General features: G+C 41.3%; 1 long non-coding RNA gene and 1 other non-coding gene across 4 annotated transcripts in view; both read right to left on the bottom strand.

Moving 5' to 3' along the window:
• LOC143664252 (uncharacterized) overlaps window positions 1-21,962 on the bottom strand; it is a 50,892-nt gene that overhangs the window by 7,679 nt on the left and 21,251 nt on the right. For 2 of the 3 annotated variants that reach the window (XR_013166395.1, XR_013166394.1), the window contains exons 2-4: window positions 19,413-19,513; window positions 7,155-7,350; window positions 6,463-6,614 (exon numbers count right to left, since the gene is read on the bottom strand). This is a non-coding gene — a long non-coding RNA (uncharacterized LOC143664252). The remainder of the gene's footprint in view (window positions 1-6,462; window positions 6,615-7,154; window positions 7,351-19,412; window positions 19,514-21,962) is intronic. The other variant, XR_013166396.1, reaches the window with a different exon arrangement.
• LOC143675286 (U6 spliceosomal RNA) lies at window positions 5,788-5,896 on the bottom strand. The gene has a single exon (XR_013171523.1). It is a non-coding gene; the product is annotated as a U6 spliceosomal RNA (small nuclear RNA).

Below are 21,962 nucleotides of genomic sequence, written 5' to 3'. Positions count from 1 at the left end.
ATCACTGATAGCCAGTCTTCAGGGAGAAAGCATCACCTGTTGATGCCTTGATTTGGACATTTTTCATGGCCTCAGAACTGTAAATGTGTAAGTTACCAAATCCCCATTGTAAAAGTCAAGCAATTTTTGGTATGTCGTATTTTGTCAGCTTTAGCAAACTAAAGCAAAAGTCTTGCCAGAAATAAAATTATTGGTTGGAAGCTGTTTTCTTTCAGCACTTTAAATATTTCATCCCACTGCTTTCTTGCTTTCATGGGCTCTGATGAGAAAACAGCACTTCATCTAATTGGGAAACTTACTTATATATACAAGATATTGCTTTTCTCTTGTAGTTTTCAGAACTCTCTTCTTATCTTTTTCATTTGATATTTTTATCAGTACATGATGGGGTATATTTTTCTTCAGGTTCATCCTGTTTGGTGTTCGATGGGCTTCTTGGATGTGCTTATTTACATATTTTGCTAAGTTTGGGAAGTTTACTGTCATTATTTCTTTGCATATTCCTTCTGCCCCTTTCTCTCTCTTCTCCTTCTGGGACACCCATAACATATTTATTTGTAGACATCATGACATTCCAGAAATCTCTTAGGCTATTTTCACTTTCTGTAATTATTTTTCTTTCTGCTTCTCAGCCTGACTCATTTCAGTTGCCTTATCTTCAAGTTCACTGATTCTTTTTTCTTCCAGATTCAGTCTGCTGGGAATTTTTCACTTCAGTTACTGTGGTCTTCAACTCCAGAAGTTCTATTTTGCCTCCTTTTTAAAATTTTTCTTTATTGAGATTCTCATATTGTTCATTCATTGTTTTCCTGATATTCTTCTTTGAATTTTCTTTCATCTCCTTGAGCATACTGAGGATGATTTTTCAAAAGTCTTTGTTCTGTACATCTACAGTCTGGTCTTCTTCATTGATGTTTTCTGGATTTTTTATCATCTTCCTTTGGATAGGCCATCATTTCCTGATTCTTTGTCTTGTTATCTTTTGTTGGATGCTGTACATTTTAATATTTTAATAGTCATTCCTTAAGATGTCTTGAGTTTGTAACCAGCTGGTGATATAACAGAGATTTTCTTGAGTGTCATCTGTCCTATCAGGAAAGTCCATCCAAGATGGATGCAAAGTGCAGGATCCTCCCTCTCTTTTCTAAGCCTGTGTACTATCCTAGGCTTGTGCTTGCTAGTGGCATTAGGAGTTCCCTTGTTTACAGGAATTTGAATGCCTCTTCTACTTCCCAGGAGACAGATTTTGTCTCTTTCCTAGGTGTTCCACTGTCAGATTTAAAGCTGGTAAGCCTTCACCCTGGGCCATCTCCCTCAATTGTTTTTTACACTGCTTTAGTTCTCTCAAGCTGCTTTTGCTTGGAGGACAAATTCTGAAAAGGGGACACACAGTGAGAGGAGGTTCCCAAGTCAGTCTTTCCCAGCCAGAACAAGGCCAGGGTCCTATGAAGGGAGTTCCAGCCCACTCTACACTGTTCTGGAGAGAGGATGCCAAGAGCTTCTTCCACAGCTCCCCAGAGTTATACTTTCTTGACCTGCCCATTAAATTCAGCCCTTCAACTGTCCTCTGCAGCTCTGAAGAAGTGTATTGTCTTTGGTTCCTCTGTTGCTCTTGTCCAGGGCCCAGCCCATTCTCTTCCCACCTCCCTGCCCCCACTCCACCCAATCTTGAGGAACTGGATTTTTATGTCTTTCTGGCCACCAGCAAGTTATACCAGAGGCTGGAAACCACTGTTGCCTACCATGAAAGTGGGGCCGAGTGATAGTAACTCCCATACAGAGAGAGCAATTTACTGGTATTTACCATAATTTACCAACCTCTCCTGAATACCATACAGTGTCCTACTGGACAATAATAGGGTGTGGAAGAAGAGGATAAATGCTGTGGAAAAAAAGAAAAATTCCACAGAGCAAGGGGATCTGGAGATTGGTGGGCAAGGTGGAGTACAGGATGAGATTTCAAATGGGTGGTCTAGGCGGAACCAGTTGACAAAGTAGCACATGAGTAAGGATTTGACAGAGATGAGGGAGACAGCCATGTGGATTGTAGTGGGCAGTGTTTCTAACAGAGGAAACAGAGTTGCAAGGGTAGAACGGTGCTTGATACTTGTGCCAGTTTGAAAGGATATATGTACCTTAGAAAAGCCATGTTTTAATCCTAATCCCATTTTGTAATGGCAGCCATTTCTTCTAATCCCTATTCAGTACTGCCCATTGGAAACTTTCATTAGATTATCTCCATGGAGATGTGACTCACTCAAGAGTGGGTGTTAAACTGGGTTAGGTGGAGATGTGTCTCCACCCATTCTAGGTGGATCTTGATTACTGGAATCCTATAAAAGAGGAAACGTTTTGGAGAACGTGGGAAATTCTCAGAGAGCAGAGAATGCTGCAGCAACGTGAAGCAGAGTTTTGGAGATGAAGAATGAAAACACCTCGGTTCTAGTTTGCTAGCTGCCGAAATGCACTATACCAGAAATGGAATGGCTTTTAAAAAGGGGGATTTAATAGGTTGCTAGTTTACAGTCCTAAGGCTGAGAAAATGTCCCAGTTAAAGCAAGTATACAGAAATGTCCAATCAAAGGTATCCACCCAGGGAAAGATACCTTGGTTCAAGAAGGCCAATGAAGTTCAAAGTTTCTCTCTTAAGTGAGAAGGCCCATGGCAAACACAGTCAGAGCTTCTCTCTCAGCTGGAAAGGCACATGGCGAACATGGTGTCATCTGCTAGCTTTCTCTCCTGGCTTCCTGTTTCATGAAGCTCCCCAGGAGGCATTTTTCTTCTTCATCTCCAAAGGTTGCTGGCTGGCGGACTCTGCTTCTCATGGCTATGTCGTTCTGCTCTGCTCTCTCTGGATCTCTCATTCTCCAAAATGTTTCCTCTTTTATAGGACTTTAGAAACTAATCATAACCCACCCGAATGAGTGGAGACATGTCATCACCTAATCCAGTTTAACAACCACTCTTGATTAAATCACATCTACAGGGAGATAATCTAATTAGTTTCAAACATACAGTATAGACTAGGGATTAGAAGAAACCAGTGCCTTTACAAAATGAGATTAGGATTAAAACATGGCTTTTTAGGATGCATACATAATTTCAAACCAGCACAGCCTCACAGGGAGCTGGAGAGGGAGCTAAGCAGATGATGCCGTGTCCACCTTGTGTCCTTCCAGCTGAAAGAGAAACTGTGACTGTGCTTGCCATGTGCCTTTCCACTTGAGAGAGAAACCCTGAACTTCATCAGCCTTCTTGAACCAAGGCATATTTCCCTGGATGCCTTAGATTGGACATTTCTATAGACTTGCTTTAATTGGGACATTTCCACAGCCTAAAAACTGTTAACTTGCAACTCATTAAACTCCCATTTTTAAAAGCTGTTCCATTTTGGATATATTGCATTCCGGCAGCTTGCAAGCTAGAGCAATACCTTAGAGGGAAGGGGAGGCAGCCAGGGTGGCTACAGTAAGGAGAAGAAGAGCTGTCAAGAGGGAGGGAAGGGAGGAAGACTGTGGGGCCTTTTAGGCATTTTAACTGGGTACAATGGGAGTCAAGCAGGGTGCCAAGCAGAGGAGTGGCACCTGGAATATATATTCAAAGGAGCGCTCTAGCTGCTGTGTTGAGAATAGATTATAGGGGATGAGAGTAGAAGATAAAAGACCAATTAAAATCTATTACCAGAATCCAGAGATGAGGACCAGGGTGGCAGACACCGATCACATGAAGCAATCAGGTTCTACGCATATAATCCATTAACTTAACAAAAAGCAATACTTAATTTTATTGTAAAAAACATTATTAAAGTAAATGCTAACCCATAATATAAATCATTATAATAAATTATTTTTTCCAAGCAGAGGAGGTTCCCTCTTACAGAGCCCATTACATTCTGTCCCCCAAAAAGAAACCACTTGCTTTTATAAAAAATGGAAACCTTGGAAAATACAGACAATTGAACAGGAAAGTAAAAATCATCCATAATCTTCTCACTATGAGATAACCGTTGTTAAAGTTTTGGTATACATCATTTCATTTTCAAAGATTAAATTAATTTTGTACATTACTTTCTTGCCAATAGCATACATGCATATTTTTAACATTTGTAATCCTGGTGAACACACTCTTATATTCTTTTTCCAAATTTCTACCATCTTTATAATGTTTTAAGACTGAGTAATATCTCAAAATGTGCTGTCATTTATTAAACCATTTCCCTTTATGGAACATTTTCATGTTCCAGTTTTTTCCCATAAAAGTCAACACTGAAGTCTTCATTTATATAGATTTTTTTTTAAATCATAGTGTGGGCCCTCTTATTTTGTTCTTTCTAATTTTTTAAATAATAAGCTTTATTTTTAGAGAATTTTAGATTTACTGAAAAATTGCACAGAAAGTAGAGAGTGCCTACATACACATAGTCTCCCCTATTATAAACATTTTGCATTACTATGGTACATTTGTAACAATGGCCATATTGATACATTATTTTTTCCCATCTATCCAATTATTTTACCCCTTATCCCGTCTACTATTATTTTTTTTATCCACAGTTTTTAACTCATCTGTCCATACCCTGGATAAAAAGAACATCAGACACAAGGTTTTCACAATCACACAGTCATGTTGTAAAAGTTATATCTTAATACAATCATCTTTAAGAATCAAGGCTACTGGAACACAGATCAACAGTTTCAGGTACTTTCCTCCAGCCACTCCAATACACCATAAACTAAAAAGGTATATCTATATAATGTATAAGAATAACCTCCAGGATAACCTCTCAACTGTTTGAAATCTCTTAGCCGTTGAAACTTTATTTTGTCTCATTTCTCTCTTCCTCCTTTTGGTCAAGAAGGATTTCTCAATCCCATGATGTTGGATCCGGGTTCATCCCTGAGATTCCTATCCCATGTTACCAGGGAGATTTACACTCTTGGGAGTCAGGTCCCACGGAGGAGGGAGAGCAGTGAGTTAACCTGCTGAACTGGCTTAGAAAGGAAGGATACATCTGAGCAGCAAAAGAGATTCTCTGACGGTGATTCTTAGGCCTAACATTAGGTTGGCTTAGCCTATTCCTTGCAGAAATAAGTTTCATAGGGGCATACCCCAAGAGTGAGGGCTCAGTCTATTGATTTGGTTGTCCGCACAGCTTGGGAGAATACCAGAAATTCTCCAAATGGGGAAGTTGAATATTTCCTCCTTTCTCCCCAGTCCCCCAAGGGGACTTTGCAAATACTTCTTTATTTACTGCCCAAAGTACTCTGGAATATATTGGGGCATCACACGAACCTGGACAAAAGCTATATACATTTTTACATTTTTTAAATTATTTCTTTAGGATAGATGTCCAGGAATAGGATTGATAGATCAAATTATGTGAAAATTTGTTTTTGAAAATCTTTGCTATTCAAGTAGTTATGTAGCAAGAGCATAATATTTCCATCACAACATGAACAGTTTTGAGGTTATAGCTTTTATAATTTTCCCTAATTTTGTTGGATGAACATAGAAACCAAACATTATTTTACTTTGCATTCTTTAATTACTATAAATATTAACATTTTCCATGTCTTTCAATATATTTTTAATACTAAAATTAAAAACTCAAGGTACAGTTACTCTGTTGTAATCTGGGACATTCTATTCTGATTAAAGTAGAGATTGGTGGGGGTAGAGAGATATATTTTTTGTGCTTAATATTCATATTTACACGGAGTTTTATATTTTTCAGATGGTCTTGAACTGTATGAATTTTGGATTTTTATTAATTGACTCTTTTTTTTTTAAAATATGGAACGGAATGCTTCATGAATTTGCGTGTCATCCTTGCACAGGGGCCATACTAATCTCTGCATCATTCCAATTTTAGTATATGTGTTGCCGAAGCGAGCACTATTAACTGACTCTACTTAAGTATGTATTTTTTCACTTAACCAACAAAGTAAATAATTTTTAGTTTAGTTTGTGGATGCACCAGATGGGACATAAAGATGAATCAAACTCATCTCCACTCTTAAGAAATTTTTAAGATAGTGGGGAAGAGGCAAGAAAAGAAAAAAAATTTTAATGTATGATAAGTTGCAATATTAGTCTTCTTTCTCATTTGGCAATAGTCTGAATCCAACTAAACAATTGTGGCAGAAAATATTGCCATTAATTTACAACAAATAGGTTCTAGAAGGATTTCTGAATGCTCAACTTCACAGTTAAAGCCTAGTTAAAGCCATTCACATTCAGTCTGAGGACCTGGCCTTCAAGCCAGTTTTCTAATGCATTTTGATTTGGGTTAAATTAAAAAAAGGGTGGGGGTGGGGAGTGTGTGTGGAGGAGTTGTGATAGGCCGATTGAAGCAAAGGCTGATCTGGGAGCCCAGGGAATCAGTCCACTCTACAGAGAGCATTTGCCCCCACTGCCATTTATACTGGAAAGGACCACTGAGGAGACACTCTTGGGACTTACTAAAAATACTCTTGGACTTGGTCCTTGCTATTAGGTTAAGCTTCACTGCTCAAGCACTCCCTTCCTGCCTGGGCTAGCCAAGGTGTCTGGTACCACCTGTCTGGATTCCACAGCCTGACCCCCAGGAAGTCCGAGGTGCAAGACACAGATACCTGTTCAAGAGAGAACAAATCAACATCACACTCGCAGTCAACACAGGAGGCTGTGCCTTCATTTTCAGGCAGAGGAGTCAGGGAAGACCAGCGTGTATAGTCTTGGGGCAGGGCCATGCTGCAAACATTGGGGAAAACATGCACCATCACCAACAAATCTCTCCAACATGATTTCTACAGATGGAGATAAGTAACCCTTCACTTGGTAGAGCCAGAAGTGCCTTCCAAATGTCTTTTAAACTCTAAAGACTGTGTCCAGTGGGCACAGTCTCTGCATGGACTTTAAAATGGATTTTAATGGATTTTAAAACAAGGCTTCAACATTCAGAGACCCAAGCTTTATAAAAGATCTATTCCAGAACTTCCGAATTAAAGTCTGTGGGGTCAGATTCTGGGAACCACCCCTTGAGAAACTCCCCAGGGAATACTAAGTATCAGCCAGGGTAAGAACTCCTTGGCTGGGCTAGGTCATTTCAAGGTCCCCAGTGGCCTATAATGCTGTCAGTCTCTCCAGACCATTCCACCGCCTGGCCTCCAAACCTGCTCTGAGCTGTCCTAATCCCGGATCTTTACTTGGGTTTCCTCCTCACCAATCCCAGCTCTACTTGTCACGAGGCCGCCTTCCAGTTTCAGCTTCAACTCCAGCCTTCCTGATGTCTCTGCTGGAAGTGATCTCTCCGTTCTCTGGGTTTCTCCAGCTCATTATCTCCTTCAAGTTTTCATAGAAGAAACGCTCCTAAATGGAGTAGAAAGAACATAGGATTTAGGATCAGAAGTCCTGTCTTCCACACCTGAGTGGATCACAATTTATCCAAGCTGCAATATTCCTACTCACAAATGGAAATAATTGCTTTACAAGGGGTTGTTGTGAAGAATGAGATAAGGTAACATGCTTCAGGAATGTTTTGACAACTGTAAAACATGCACAAATGCTAATTTTCATTTTAGTGACTACCCAATTTATACTGTCATTTCTCCCCTCATTTGTTCCAAAGACATTTAATGAACACCTACTTTGTGCAAGGTACTGAGGATACAAAAATAAAAATAAGTTCACTGTCCTCAAGGAGCTCCTGGTTCAGTAGGGGGTAGGGAGTGGGGCGTATAGATTCAGAGAAAATTATACTACTGTAAGATTAGCACAACTGTCTGTTTTCTTTAGCGATGCATCTCTAGTGCCTAAAACAGAGCCTAGCACATGGCAAACATTCAATAAATGCTTGTGGAACAAGAGAATGAATGAATAAAAGTAATGGGTATGAAGGAATAACAGATGAGGATAGAGGGGAGGCTTCTAGAAAGGAACATGGGAGGAGAGGCTGGGTAGGAGAGAACCAGCTAAGGGAAGGAGCATGTTCTGGAGCAGGTGTGCAGCTGGCCAACAAGGCTGTCAGTGCCTTCAACCTCAGTCTGTGCTCCCCCAGTGCCTAGCCATGGGTCCTGCACATAGCCGGGGCCAAAAGAGAAGAAGTAAAGGCTTCCCCCAGAATGGCACTGTTAAAGACCCTGCTTTAAAAAAACAAAACAACTCCACATCAAAGGCATAAGACTAACTGAGGTCATTTGGGTTACCCAAGCCCTCCAGCCAGTTCACGGTGACATGTCTCACAATGATGCCATTGCCAAAGAGCTTGGAATGATTTTCAAAGCTCCTTGCAGAGCTGGCAAGCACAGATTAGTTCAGTCCATCTGCTTTGGTCCTCATCCACTTATTTTGGAGTAGGTATCTCATTACCTTAATCAAAATAATACATTCCTATCAGTAAGGGTCTGTGCAGACAGAGTAGGTGTCTGGTCTCTACATATTTAACATTTTTACAAGGACAGAAGCCCAGTCTATGGGTGAGGTAGCAATTGTATAAGTAACCAAACACCCTAAGGCTCCCTTTCTGGGGCAGCATATCTGAAAACATGATGACCTGGGATTGGAGACTAAGCCTGTGGCAGAGCTGTAGCCCTAAGGACATTGGTCAGTACATTTCAGGGTCCTTCTATAAGCTCTGTCCTTGGATCTATCTAAGAAGAGAAATGGAGCCCTGTGTCCAGGATGGTTTACATGTTTCTTGTCTGAAGACAGAGACTAGGCAATCTCTCAGGACCCCGTTAGTTCTTTTAACTCTGCAGCCCAAGAGGCTGGGTCTTCTCTTGCTTGTAATTAAGGACTTTGCTAAAAGCAAGCACTATGCAAATCTGGGAGTACAAACAGCGTCCTTTCTGTAAAACATTCCTATTTTAAGTTCAAGTTCGACAAATGACACAGGGCTCTCTGACCAGTTGTCTGGGCTGCATGGGACTGCACAACTGCACCATTCATACCTGGGGCCAGGTAAGCAAGTGAAGTGCATAAGAACTCTGGCCCATGGAGAGCACATCTACATATATTAAATGCTTAGTCTGTGCCTCTGCCAGGGCTTGGCAGAACAAGGTGGTTGTATGAATGGGTGTGTGTAGAGGTTGCTGCCCAAGTCAGATGCCATTTTCCCCACCTGAAGGCGATCCCAGAATTAGAAAACGTTTAGTTGGAAATTCATACAGAGTGATCTGCTTGCTGCACCAACGTGTTCAGCCCCACCTCCAACTACCATTCAACCTCTACACCATAATTTAATACGTCTTTATTTTTCTTGATTTCTTATTACTACCTGAAATCATCTTATTTATGGGTTTATAGGCTCATCAGCTGTTTCCCTCACCCCATTCTCAACACCGATATAAGGTCCGTAAGAGCAGGGACTTGTCTGTAGTTCTGGTACCCAGTGCCAGGCTGGTAACATTTATCAAATAAATAAAGGAATTTCCCACAGACCCACAGACATATTCCTGATGAGTAATTTTTGCCCTCTTGAAGATGACAACCTAAAGGTATCTATGTGGAAGGAGAGATCCCAGCCTCCTGGAATCATCTTCTCTATGCTAGTGACACTGACTCAACATCAGATGACTAGAGGGTAATGTGAGTCACATGAAGTTACTTAAGCTGACAGGGCAAAAGGAACTCTTAGAGGAGAGTGCTGAGTGATGATGCCCCCCTTTCCTGTATTCCCTCCCTGAATCCCCCCCCCCACCAGACCACTGGCTCAATTCCAGGCATCCCACCTTCCAGTTAGGGCACCTTGGACTGTTACTTAACCTCTCAGTGCCTCGGTTTCCCAGTGTTTGGTTAGTGAGCTTGCCTCCCGTGGATTGGGAGCACTAAAAGGGTTAACACACATGAAGCACTTAGATAGTAAGCATTCTCAAGGATCATTGCCCTTCTTAACAACTTGGCAAGGTAGGTATTTATCCCATTTTACAACAGTGAGGCTAAGGAAAATGGATGGAGAAGGCCTCACAAGTGCTCATGTGCAGTCTTGGAGTGAGAGGAGTGCCCCTGAGCAAGGTGCCTAGTTTGGCAGGCCACCAAGGACTCCTTGCCTACTGCTGGCATAACCTTCTGTCACATGCCCATATCTGCTTTGCCAGTTCCCAAAGTGCTAATTCTTGGGTCTCTCCCTTCAGGCTCTTCGATTACTTCATAGCACCACCTGGTGTACATCCTAGAGGAGCTGTGCAATCATTCACCCAGCAATCCACACGCATGATTAAATTGAGTTAAAATACCACATTTTTAACTTTGGGAACTGGCAAAGCAGACATGGGCACATGGACAAAAGGTTACACCATGCACCTACACCATTATCAGGTGGGATTATCCCAGGTATGCAAGGGTGGATCAATATAAGAAAAGCATTAACGTAATGCACTACATTAACAGAATGATGTTTTAAAAAAACACCTGATCATCTCAATTGACACAGAAAAGGCACTTGACAAAATCCAGACCCTTTCTTGATAAAAACACTCAGAAAACTAGGAATAGAATAAACCTTCCTCAACATAATAAAGGGCATATATGAAAACCCAACAGCTAACATCATACTTAACGGCGAAAGACTGAAAGCTTTCCCCTAAGATCAGGAACAAGACAAGGATGGCCACTGACGCCAGTGTTATTCAACATTGTCCTGGAAGTTCTAGCCAGAGCAATTAGTCAAGGGAAAAGAAATAAAAGGCATCCAAATTGGAAAGGAAGAAGTTAAGCTTTCCCTATCTTAAGATGATCTGATCCTATATACAAATAAAAATCCACAACAAGGGTCCTAGAGCTAAAAAATGAATTCAGCAAAGTGGTGGGGTATAGAATCAAGACCCACAAGCCAGGAGTGTTCCTATTCACTAGTATAAACAATCAGAAGAAGAACGCAAGAAAAAATGCATTTACAATAGCAACTAGAAGAACCAAATATCTAGGAATAACTCTAAGGATGTAAAGGACATGTACATAGAAAACTACAAAGCATTGCTAAAAGAAATCAAAGAAAACCAAAATGAATGGAAGAACATCCTGTATTCATGGATTGGAAGAATGCATATTGCCAAGATGTCAATTCCACCCGAAGTAATTTACAGAGTCAATACAATCTCAATTAAAATTCCAACAACCTTCTCGGCAGAAATGGAAGAGCCAATCGTCAAATTCATATGGAAGGGTAAGGGCCACAAATAGCTTAAGCCATCACGAAAAAAAAAAATGGAGTTGTAGGGCTTAGATGTCTTGATCCTAAAATGTTTTTACAACACTACAGTAATCGAAACAGCATAGTACTGGCACAAGGTCAAACATATAGACCAATGGAATAGAACTGAGAGCTCAAGAATCAATGCTCACATTTATGCTCAACTGATTTTTTTAAAAGGGGGCAAAGACCACTCCTCAACAAATGGGGCTAGTAAAATTAGATCTTTATTTGCAAAAGAATGAAGGTGTACCCCACCTCACACCATATACAAAAATCAACTCAAATTGGATCAAAGACCTAAGTAGAAGAGGCAGAATTACAAAACTCCTAGGCGAAAATGCAGTAAAGCATCTTCAGGACCTTGTGTTAGGCAATGGTTTCTTAGACTTTACACTCAAAGCACAAGCAACAAAAGAAAAAACAGATAAATGGGACCTCATCAAAATTAAAAACTTTTGTGCCTCAAAGGACTTTATTATGAAAGTAAGACAATCTTTATAAAGGGAGAAAATATTTGGAAACCATACATCCAATAAGCATTTAACATCCAGAATATATAAAGAAATCCTTCAACTCAACAACAAAAAGACAGATAACACAATTTAAAAATGAGCAAAAGACTTGAATAGACATTTCTCCAAAGAATATCCAAAGACACATGAAAAGAGATTCAATATAATTAGCTATTCAGGAAATGCCAATCAAAACCACAATGAGATGCCGTTTTGCACCCACTAATATGCTACTATTTTTTTTTAATGGGAAAATACAAGTGTTGGAAAGGCTGTGGAGAAATAGGAACACAGTCATCGCTGGTGGGGATATAAAATGGTGGCTCCACTGTGGAAGGCAGTTTGGCAGTTCCTCAGAAAGCTAAAGACAGAATTACTAATGACGCAGCATTCCCACTTCTAGGTATATACACAAAAGAATTGACAGCAGGGATTCGAACAAATATTTGCATGCTGATGCTCATAGTAGCATCATTCACAATTGCCAAAAGACGGAAGCAACCCAAATATCCATCAACCAATGAAAGAATAAAGAAAATCCCTTATATACATACAACGGAATATTATTCAGTTATAAAAAGGAATGAAGTTCTGATAAATGCAACAACATGGATGAACTTGAAAGTTATAACATTGAGTAAAAAAAGCCAGACACAAAAGGACAAATAGTATGCTCTCACGTGATACAAAATAATTAGAATAAGCAAACTCATAGTCAGAATCTAAAATATGGGTTACCAGGGGACAGGTGGGGACAAAGAATGGGAAGTTAAGACTTAAAATGTGCAGGGTTCTTATTTGGGATGCTGGAAAAGTTTGGTAATGGATTGTACTGATACAATTACAGTAATTGTATACAACATTGTAATACAACATTGTGAATGTAATTAACAGCACCAAAATATATGTTTGAATGTGGTTAAAAGGGGAAATTTTAGGTTGCATATATTTTATACATTATATATTTTAATATATTATTTACTAGAATAAAAATTTTAAAAATAAAATCCATGGAACTACACAAAGCAAACAGTGAACCCTAAGTTAAACCATGGGCTATAGTTAATAGTATAATTACAAAAATGTGCTTTTGTTAGTTTACAAGAAATGTACATCAAATAAAGTGTTAATAATAGGGTGGCACATGGAAATTCTGTATTTTATGCATGATTTTTCTGTAAACCCATAACTTCTCTAATTCAAAAAAAAAATCTATTGAACCTCTTGTTTTGAAGTGCCTGTGGGCTGAGCTATTCCCATGCAGTAGAAATAAACATAGAGGAAGGGGTTCTGTTTTGCCCTAGACCTCAGTGTACCATTCTCTGGCCTGACCAGTCTTTTCCTGTGCCAAAGCTGCACTGTGTTGAAAAGAGTGGTATTCAGAAAACTTCCATACATGTGATTACTTGTGGCAACAGTTTCTTTTGTGGGATGAATTTCTAGTTGAAATGTGGAAAGGTCAAGGAAAATGTATCTAACTTGTTCTTAGTGTCCACAGGAACTTCATAGATGGGGTCTCATTTGATCTTTAGGATATTCCTCTGAGACGATCGTTATTACTTCCATTCCATAGCAAGGTAACGGAGGTTCAGAGAGGAAGAGTGACTTTACCAAGGTCACACAGCTACTAAGCTGTGGGCTGGGATGCCCCCCCCCCCAGTGTCTCCAATCCCACAACCATGCACATGATTATAGCAGGGCAGAGGTGGCAGAGGGGTGAGCTGGGCATTTTAGAATCAGGGGTGGGGGTGGGGGTGGGGGTTGGGGTCTGGGGGCAAAGGGTACCAGTATCCAACATAGGTAGGTTAAACCAAAACCTATGGGTGATTCTGAAATACCTGTGCCCCCAAACTCAGCTGAGAACCAGTGATAAAGCGGAGAATACTTCCACTCTAAGTCTACATGGTTCTCCATTTTGTTATTACAAAAATAGAGGAGATAATTTTCAGGTATTTATCATCTTCTAATCATCAATTACACAATTTTCATTTTCATGTCTAGGACAACTTCTGGTGAAAATTTTCACACTGAGTCTCCTAAGGAGGCTGAAACAGAGAGCATAGGACAAGTCTCAAAGTGTATATTTCAAGACTGGACTACCCTGTTCAGCAATACCCAAGACCTCTGCAGAAGTGGTGGTTGTGGGTGCAAGGGCCAAGCTCCTCACCAGGCAGAGGATCCCTGCTCCCAAATCAGTGTGTGAAGATGGAGATGGGAAGGGACAAAGGCAGGCAAACCCTGCGCTCCTCTCAGAGGGGAGTACAAATGAGTGTGAAGAGGCAACATAAGATGGGGAAGAGAAGCTCCACAGCTCCTACTGTCCAACCACCAAATTGGTTCTCTTTCTCAGGCCACAGACAGAAAGGAATTTCTTGTACCCAGCTCAAGATCTGTGTCTTATCCATTAAGTCAGGCATTACTGACTTAATGGCATTACACGCCCAGCTTCATACAACCAACATTCAAAGCCTGTTACATTTCAGGCTGTTGGCTAGCCTTGGGAATTCAGGATTCCCTGGAGGAGCTCACCATTTCCTAAGAGATACCTAAGGGCACCATATCAGGTATAGACAAGGAGTCCTCTGTTTGAGGAAGTCATGAAGGACCAGGCCGTGTGCTGGGTCCTGAATGAGGATATAGGAGTTTGCCAAGCAGAAGGTAGGGAAGAGCATGGGGAAAAAGTACGTGCAGAAGAGTGGAGTCAGCCCTGTTGGTGAACGATGCTTTCGGAGGGGCTGGAAAGAGCATGTCCCTTCTGGGGGAGTGATAGGTTAGCGGATGGTAAGGGGCTCTGAAGGCCACACTAAGGAGCATGCCCTTGAACCTGTAGGTGAAAGGGTTGCTGAAAGAGATTTTTAAAACAGGGAAGTATCATGACCCAAATCAGTACTTACTATAGAAAGATCTTTCTGGTAGCTGTATGCAGGGTGGATGAGGGTGAGATAGAGGATGGAGGCAGGGAGACCAGTTCACTGCAGAGCCTGGGCAAAGGTCGTTGCAGCCTCATCACAAAACACTAGGCAATTCATAAGGTTACTTATAAAGGATAGCCTGGAGCTTGTGTTTACACCATGCAGGCTGGGTCAGCACTGCCAGTACACATAGGATTTTAATTAAGGGCCCCCTGACATGTGGTCCGGGCTTCCCCCAACACTGTCTCTCTAGCCAGATGGCCTGTGAAGGGTAAGCCCAAAAGCAGATGGGACCTTCTGTAGTGGCCATGGGCAACAGTTCTCCCTGACCTTTGTCTCTATTTCCCCATCCACAGAAAGGACATATCTCTACCCCCGAGAATGATATGAACGATACAAGGCAACTAATACCCCCAATCCTTGCTATGTGCCAGACACTACATCACAAGCTTTTCATGGATTCTCTCTTTGAACCTCTCAATAACCCTAGGGTAGGTTCTCAAAGGGTAAACAAAAACCATAACAACAGTGAGGTCCTTGTAGAGAAGGAAGACACAGTTAAATCATCTGAACCCTGAAATCACAAACTAGCTACTCTCTGATAACACAGACGATGTATGTGAAGAATCTCTGTTTCTCCACCTCTCTCATCTCCCCACAGCTCACCAGAAATCAGGATTTCAGCAGGCCTCTAGTAACATGGTTTTTGTGTTTTGATTATCAGAGGTGTCTATTGAATTTTTATCACACTTAAAAATTTTTTTAAATGTTCATCATTAATTGAGGGGGTGGCCTTTTTTTAGGGACTTTCATTTCTACCCTACCTGGGAAATGGCTCAAACATTTAATGAGGTGGTCTCTGGCTTTTACAGTGTGCTCATTAGTTACAGTTCTCAATTCCAGGTTTAAAAAAGACATTAAACTCCTACAGGTGCACAATGAATTCCTTCACCCTTAACATTTACCCCTCCATAACAAGGCCCTAGAGAATGCCTTGGAAGCTAACTGCATTGTGCTAAGCATTTACTACAGACGACAATATTGGGGGTGGGGAGGAGGGGCAACAGAGCTACAGCGTATTCAACTGGTTGAAGATAATCAAAGCAGGATTCCATTGTCATTCACTGAGAAAGGCAACTCAGTGGGCAAAATTAACTAAGACCAGAAGGATTCTACACAAATGCTTTTCAATTTTAAGAAATGGTACATGACTATGTAAACAGGTGTTTCTCATGGGTGATGGTTTATGTTGCTAAGTTGAAGTTGACAGTTCTTTGTCTTCTATGAAAAGGCTGGCAGAAAGCCCAACCGTCACTAGGGCTGGATACCAAAGAGCTGTCCCCACACAGTGTCTGAGAAGGAGAAGATCTTAGGGTTCAGGTAATACTGCCACATAATCCACAAGCTGGAGGATGTCAGCAAAGAGAACCTCAGGGCAAAGATGCACCAGATTCGGGGCCTGTGAGCAGATTCTCTGAAGCTCTTGGCAACTTGGAGCCAGGGATATTTAAGAGATGTAGCTTCCTCTTTGGTCTTGCTGGTACAGAGATAGAATTCTAGAAAAAATGCCCATCAGGGTCCCTCGGCTCTGGTCTCTTTGTTGACCAATGTGCAAAATGCCTCTATCAAGCAATGTGTCAGGAACCAACCTCCCAGGAGTTTTTATTATTATTTTTTGGATTTATTATTAAATCCAAAGTATTTCCTAGAAAAAGGTTAACTACTAGATACCAGAACTATGCTTTCATGAATACAACTGCCCTGTCTTATCTAGGGTTTTCTCTCCTAGAAGACAGCCCAAATGTATTGTGGTGTGGTGGTAAAACTCCTCGTCTCAGGATGGGGAGAACTTGGTCCAGTCTTGACTATCACGTGTGAGCTCAGCAAACCAAACTCACAGCTTTTTTGAGCCTCCTTTTCCTTATCTACAAAGTGAAAATGTTAACATCTTCCCTGTCCTCCTTTCAAAGTGGTTCTGAGGAACCAAAGAGAGAGTAAATGTGAAAGCAATGTGTAAACTGTAAATTCCTTGCCCACATCAACTGTTAGGTGGCTACATTTCACCTTGGCTCTTAGCGACTGAGTCATGAGATCCAAGAACCAAAGGACTTGGAGGATTGATTTCAAAATCAACTAGGATGTTGACGCCAAAGTCCCCTGTTTCTATTTGACCAATTCCCTGTTATAGTGCTTAAAACCTGGATATTGGTCCTAATTTCAGGTCTCCAGACATTCATTTAGAGCCAGTATAATCTTTATAAGTACCATAAATGCTGAAAGGTGCATGCTCATAAACCAACAGGGCGGTGTGACAATGGCTCAGTGGCAGAATTCAAGCCCGCCATGCTGAAGACCCGGGTTCACTTCCTGGGGCCTGCACATGTCAAATAAATAAATAAATAAATAAACAAAAAACCAACAGTTGAGGACAGGTCACGGTGGCTCCGCCTGCCATGCCGGAGACCCAGGTTCGACTCCTGGTGCCTGCCCATGTGGAAAAAACAAAACAAAACAAAACAAAACAGTCCACCAAAAAGAACCTACTACTGTGCCCAAAGAATGCCAACTGTCCCCAAAATTGGGAGAACAAATGGGCACACCATCCAGAGCGCAAACCTACACCATAAAATAGGAACTAGCCCCTCTCTCATGATCAACAACCTGAAGATCAAAGTTAGAAGGCCCCTGAGCCACTGTTTCTTCGGATAGGAGGTAGAAGCCAAGACCAGCTGTCTCAGAAGCTGAGGGCAGTCACAGGGCAACCAGGTGGTCATCAGCCCAAATATAGAAAGAAAACCTTTCCCCAGATTCTGCTTCCAGAAGGGAGTCACATTTTGCACTTGTAAAACTATTTCCTGCCTGAGAGCTGACCTACATTGCTGTCCTTGCCCACACTGATAATTGTCTACCACAGGGGGTCTGTTCTTTGGCCATAGTCCTTTCTCTGGTTTTCAGCCTGTTAATTGGTTTCCAGTGGTTCTGTTGCACCAACTGTTCTGAACCTCTCCCTGTAGTCTGTCTACTGGCTTCCTTGAGCATGCTCAGCATAACAGATGCCCCCCAAAGCATCACGGTGACCCCCAAGAGTCATTCCACCTACAAAAACCATCTCTGAAGAAAGAGTCATTTAATTATTCTTTGTTACTGAAAAACGTTTGTGATCACATGGCATGGAAAGGGAGGATACAGGGTGAATAAGAAAGAACGGCAGGAAGATTAGCCTAATGGAAAAGTGTTCTTTTTAATTTCTTTCTTAAGACCAACGGATAATCAAAGCAGAAAAGAATTGGAATGGCAGAGAAGGCAGTTGGCTTTAATGTCTGACTTAAGAAGAGGCAGGGACACTCCACTTTCTTGCTTGAGAAGCCAAAGATTCTATAGTATAAGGAGGGTCACAAATAAAAGTACCCTTAGATAATCACAGTTGAACCTTTATTCTCTAGATGTGAAGACTGGATCAGAGAGGAGAAAGTGATTTAGCTGGTAAATTGAAGCTTTTAGACTAGACCCTTAGGTTTCATAACTCCCAAGTCAATGGCCTTCCCATTCACTGAACAAATGCAACTTACTCCTCTCTCTCTAAAGTGTAAGCTCCATGTGGGTAGAGACTGTTGTCTGCTTTTTTTTTTTTTTTTCACAGCCATAACCCAAGCATAACCCAGGTGCTTGAAAAGCATCTGGCACACAGAAAGAACTCAATAAATACCTTCTGAATAAATGAATGTCTACTTGGCCACCTTCTCCCCTTAAGGCATAGTGGGTTTAGGTACATTCAAGTTGTTTTAGGGCTCTATTTGGGGCTTAATTTATATGCCAATCACAGTACAGTTTTAACAACGTGCAGAGGGATGCTGCAGTGGCATCTGGGGTGCTATTCATCACAGTGTGGATTATGTCAACACCAGGTGGGGTGGGTGGTGGAGAAGAGTGCATAAGAAATTATCAATTGTTTAAAGTTCTTTTCAGTAAATGGTATTCGGTGAGGAAAGGAGAACAGCCATCTAGGGTGGAAGTCCTAGGGTGCTAACAGCATCAAGATCAAGGCCAGGAGAGGACAGAAAGGGACCCCAGCATGTGTGGCTAGGGAGGGGAGGCTCAGCTCAGGGACACTGAGTAATGAGCTGAAAGCCCTGCCAGAATCAAGAGAAAAAAGGCTTGTCAGAAATTTTCTTCTGATAAATGATTATAGAGGGTTCTGGACATGTTGGCTTTTATGACACATTGTTGGATACCACTGTGATTCATTTGGTGTCAAGGCTCTGCTTAGAAATGTACCCCAATTAGAAGTGTTCCTGTGGGAAAAGATGATCTGCATCATGAAGATACTCTTTACAACTCTTTTTCAAGGATGTGTTGGGCTGAAAAGCAGGGCTGCCCATGCTTCTACAGCTCAACAGATTCTCTGACATTGCAATAAAGCCCAGTTTTAACCAAGTGCTTTGGAGGAGGATAGGTCTTAGAGAGCAGGCCAGTGACTAGGGAGGCAACAGAAGCAGGTGGAAGCAGGACTCAGCTGGGGGTCTGTTAGCCAACAGGCCTTCAGTGCTCAACATCAGTAGACTGTTTTGTCATCCAGAGAACTCTGAGAACGTTCTGTCTGGGCTAAACCAGGCCACGGGATGTTGCACATAACCCCCGCCAGTGCCTGGACACCAAAGACTTAGTCAAATCTTGGCCAGTTCCAGTCCACAGAAGTCCCTGAGTCTAATTCCCCAAATTAGGAAATCAAATAGCATTTAAAGTTCCCCTTAGTCAGATTTTAAAAACTAAACAAGATGCAAGTTTAAAGGCTAAGAGCATACCTTTTATACTTACATTCACAGTTTAAGACTCCAAGTAATCTTCTGTTTGAGGCAAGATGGATTTGTCCTTTCTTTCTGAAATGCCGGTCCAGGAATAAAGGGAAGGTCCAGACTCTAAGGGTAGAGAACACAGCCAAGAAATCCTTTTGCTGTTTCGGGATATCCATGAGAAATGAGACAAAGATTCATCCCAAAGCACAGCCATATGTTTCAAGCCAACATTTAGGATTTTACTTAAAGGGAATGAAGCTAGGCATTGGCTTTAACCTTTCCCTCCACCCTCAAAGTGACACTGAATAATGCAGTGTGTATTTTCCCCTCCGCAAATTGTGGGTTACACTCTACTCAATGTGTATGCCTTTTAGTTGCAGATTGGCTAAGAAGTTCAAGTACTGAGTAATTCCTCATAGAAGTCCAGTTTGATCAAGGCCAAGGCAGTCTCCAGGGTTCAGTAAAAAAGGCAGCTGCTTCCCTCCACTCTGTGCGATCTGAGTGGCCTGAGCACTTCGGATCAGAAAACCAAGTTCCAAGAGTTTGCAAGAGGTGGAAGAAGGAGGTAGGACTCAGATCAGTGACTCAAAATTTACTAAACTCTAAAAAAAAGTAGCAGGAAGAGGGGATGGAAAAGGCTGTGGCTGGCCGCCCACAAGCTATCTTTCCCTTCCCTTTTCTTTCAAAAACCCAGTTCCCTCAGGGCACAAGCAACCCTTCTGGGACACCTTCTGCTCATTAATTCAGCTTAATTTATATAATATCACCTGCCGAGGTTCATATCAGATTGGGGAATGAGGAATGGAGAAGGGTGGACAAGTAAAATTTGTCCCAGCCCTGCACCCATCGCCAGGAGAGTCCAGCCTTGGCATTCTGTAGACCCATAAACAACTGATGCCTTCCTTTTTGATATCAGCCCAGCACATATTCGCTTTCACCCAAGCACAAGTCTGAAATACCATTCAACCCAAATTAGGAGCTTTTCCCACTTTCTGCTTTCTTTAACACAATACAGTGCAAAGAATGCTGAATCTAGGCTCAAATGATGAGATTCTCTAGTGTCAGTGATGCTACCACCTGATTATATGACAGTCAGGAAACCCATTCCCTTCTCTGGGTCTCATGATCTTTTGGTATTAAATGAAGAAGTCTGACTTTAAGTTCCACTTCAATTCTAATTGAGTGGTTCACTAATTTTCAAAAAGTAAAATAAAATAGGGAGCATCTTCCCACTAGATGGCACTGTGCCTCCAACTGCAACCCAGGGCACGCTCCTTACCCATGGGTATTTGCTCACAGGTTCCATTTGTCCAGGCATTGCAAAGGCGCTGCCAGCTACTGCACTTTCAGGACCAGGCCAACATGATGCAACCACACTCTTCAGGTTGAATCAGGGCAGAACAGTGCATGATCAGGAATTGAAACTTCAAAAAGCAAATGGCTAAGGTGAGACAGGCAAGGTAGGTTCATGGATCTTGGCCTCTGAAACCCCAGCATCACCCCAATGCCACAGAGTACCCTGTTTTCACCAGAAAAAGACCCCCGAGGCCTCTGGCATAGGCTCTGGGCTGGGCCTCCATCTGTAGTTCAAATGCTGAAGTAACTTTCTAGGATGTCGGACCCCTGGAATCAAAGGCTCTGATGCATCAGAAAGGACCTTAGGCCAAGAGGCAGCTGCACAAGCCCTGGGACTATCCCTTCCCCATATCTGTTGCAGTTAAAGATAACAAGACTGACATCCCTTTCATTTTAGCTACAATCTTAATTTTTTTTAAAAAAAAGAGAAGTTCAAATAGTTCAAATCAACAAATATTCCAGAATAACCACATTTTAAGTAACTCTTTTTAGAATATTTGAAACAATACAACATTGAGTAAAATTGCTGATGTGGAAAAACTGCTGTATAAAATGCATCTACAGCTATGTTAACTTTTTGTTCACATAGAGGGCATATATTATGAGGAAAGGGTAGAAAAAGATATTTTATGGCATTTGCATGATTATGGTGAATTTTTCTTTCTTAAATTTAGAGTGTTCTTAGTTTTACTATGCTGTTCGAAAAATGTCAAGAGCAAATCCCTCATGACCAAGTCTACTGACTTCTAAAAAGCTTCCAGATTTCCCTAAAAACCTATTTCTGTCTAAAAAGCCTCTTTCTAGTTGTCTTCCCAAAGGTCAGAATTTCCGTCAAATGTGACTGCTCTTTAGTTAAAGACTCCCTTTCTGAAACTTACCATTGTCATTTTCCCATTGATTTTTTTAAAATAATGGATGTTTTGGTTATGGGAGAATAATAATTTGTTCTTCCCTCTTTAAATTGAAGACAGCATTACATTGACAACAATATTTCATTAAAAAATTAATTCATGATCCCGCTACTAAAAAACAATGACCTTCACCATGCATAGCTGTCTGGACCCTGGCAACATACATAGGTATTGTTATATTGTTGTAATTATTGAAAACATTACATTTTGCAGAATAATTCTTTTTAAAGGTAAGCCAGCAGTTGCCCAATGTCTGGCTGACATAGTTTCCAATGCCAAAAGTGTCAATACTTAATCCAAAGATT

Source organism: Tamandua tetradactyla, chromosome 2 (genome assembly GCF_023851605.1).
Source record: "Tamandua tetradactyla isolate mTamTet1 chromosome 2, mTamTet1.pri, whole genome shotgun sequence".
Classification (NCBI taxonomy): domain Eukaryota; kingdom Metazoa; phylum Chordata; class Mammalia; order Pilosa; family Myrmecophagidae; genus Tamandua; species Tamandua tetradactyla.
The sequence above is the reverse complement of the archived record's forward strand: the minus strand, read 5'-3'. Positions and strand labels throughout refer to the sequence as shown.